The sequence below is a fragment of the Schistocerca americana genome, chromosome 8 (assembly GCF_021461395.2).
Source record: "Schistocerca americana isolate TAMUIC-IGC-003095 chromosome 8, iqSchAmer2.1, whole genome shotgun sequence".
Classification (NCBI taxonomy): Eukaryota; Metazoa; Arthropoda; class Insecta; order Orthoptera; family Acrididae; genus Schistocerca; species Schistocerca americana.
The window spans coordinates 82,742,643-82,744,830 of NC_060126.1; the positions used below are offsets into that span (position 1 = coordinate 82,742,643).

Below are 2,188 nucleotides of genomic sequence, written 5' to 3' on the forward strand. Positions count from 1 at the left end.
AAACGCATTATGGCAGATCAGAGGCAAGCTCCTAATAGGAGGAGACCTCAACGCCAAGCACGCAGACTGGCACTCGCGATACACTAACAGAGCAGGTCGTCAACTGCAACGACTTGCGCGCAACCTACAATTCGACATATGGGGCCCAGAGGAGCCGACTCACTTCCCAAAGAACGGAGGTAGGCCGGACGTCCTCGACATAGCTCTCACAAGAAGGATAACGGGATTCGTGACTGCGAGAACAGTCAACAGAATGTCCTCCGATCACAACCCTGTTCTACTAGAGGTCTATGTGGGAGAATGGGTAGCTCTTCCACAACACCAGGCGACATACAAACGCACAAACTGGGAGCAATTTCAAGATAACGTCGCATCAGAAATTGCTCGCGCCCCGCCTCCAACTGCAAATACAGCAGAACGGGCGCTTCAAGAATTCACAAACAAGATCCTGCAGGCTGCTGAAGCCACACCCCGACAGCGGGAAGGCCCGCCTCCTCAAATACGACTCCCGGAGCACCTGCTTGCGCAAATTCGGCACAAAAACAGGATCGCAAAGGAGTGGAAAATAACAAGAAACCCAAACACTAGGAGGCTGCTCAACAGACTACAGAGAGAGAATGAGATTTTCACTCTGCAGCGGAGTGTGCGCTGATATGAAACTTCCTGGCAGATTAAAACTGTGTGCCCGACCGAGACTCGAACTCGGGACCTTTGCCTTTCACGGGCAAGTGCTCTACCAACTGAGCTACCGAAGCACGACTCACGCCCGGTACTCACAGCTTTACTTCTGCCACTACCTCGTCTCCTACCTTCCAAACTTTACAGAAGCTCTCCCGAGTTCGAGTCTCGGTCGGGCACACAGTTTTAATCTGCCAGGAAGTTTCATATCAGCGCACACTCCGCTGCAGAGTGAAAATCTCATTCTGGAAACATCCCCCAGGCTGTGGCTAAGCCATGTCTCCGCAATGTCCTTTCTTTCAGGAGTGCTAGTTCTGCAGGTTCGCAGGAGAGCTTCTGTAAAGTTTGGAAGGTAGGAGACGAGGTACTGGCAGAAGTAAAGCTGTGAGTACCGGGCGTGAGTCGTGCTTCGGTAGCTCAGTTGGTAGAGCACTTGCCCGCGAAAGGCAAAGGTCCCGAGTTCGAGTTTTAATCTGCCAGGAAGTTTCAAACCACAGAGACAGTTGAAAGCCGCACTCACTGAGCACCGCAACCATCAATGGTCTGTACGCCTCTCAGCCCTCAAAGTAGACGACAACAGCCTATGGCAAGCGACGAAACAATTTACGAAAAGACGCGCTAGAATGCCGCCGCTGCACGGCGAGCGTGGCATGGTCTACAGCACAGCTGACAAGGCCAACGCGCTCGCCGACGCATCTGAACAGCAGTTCAAACCAGCGGAAGCACAGGAAAGAGACCATGAAAACACAGTCCGTCGACAGCTTGCAGTCTTCCTTGCAGCTGAAGACGCCGAAAACGAAGACCCACCACTTTTCGCCCCAGAAGACGTGGCAAAAGTAATCAAGTCTCTCCCCAACAAAAAGGCCCCAGGCCACGACCGGCTCACGAACCAACTAATAAAACATCTCCCGCCACTGGCAATTACACACATCGCGGACGTCTTCAACGAGATATCTCGTGCCCGCGAGTTTCCAGCGTGCTGGAAACACGCGGAAGTGGTCGCGATAGCCAAACCAGGTAAAGACCCAGTATTCCCACAGCACCACATGCCGATAAGCCTCCTACCCACTCTCAGTAAAATTTACGAGCGCCTCCTGCTCATACCCATCGAGCAACATATTTCAAGAGAGCAAATTCTACCAAATTTCCAGTTCGGTTTCAGGCAGAAACATTCAGCCCCGCAACAAATCATGAGAGTGGTCGAAGCAGCAACCGAAGCTTTCAATCGAAGAGGCTACTGTGGGATAGTGCTACTTGACGTAGCCAAAGCCTTCGACACCGTATGGCACACTGGGTTACTATACAAACTATACACACAGGGATTCCCTGGGACGATAGTCAAACTACTGAAAAGCTATCTCTCGAACAGAACTTTCTCTGTTAGGGTTGACTCTTCACTCTCGACGAGAAGACGCGTGCGCGCTGGAGTGCCCCAGGGTTCGGTGCTAGGGCCTGTCCTGTATAGTCTATACACTGCAGACACGCCCACCGCGCCCCTGGTGCACACAGC

General features: G+C 52.5%; 1 non-coding gene across 1 annotated transcript; it reads right to left on the minus strand.

Annotated features, from left to right (window-relative positions):
* Window positions 1-681: 681 nt before the first annotated feature.
* Window positions 682-756, minus strand: Trnas-uga. The gene has a single exon. It is a non-coding gene; the product is annotated as a tRNA-Ser (tRNA).
* Window positions 757-2,188: the final 1,432 nt, after the last annotated feature.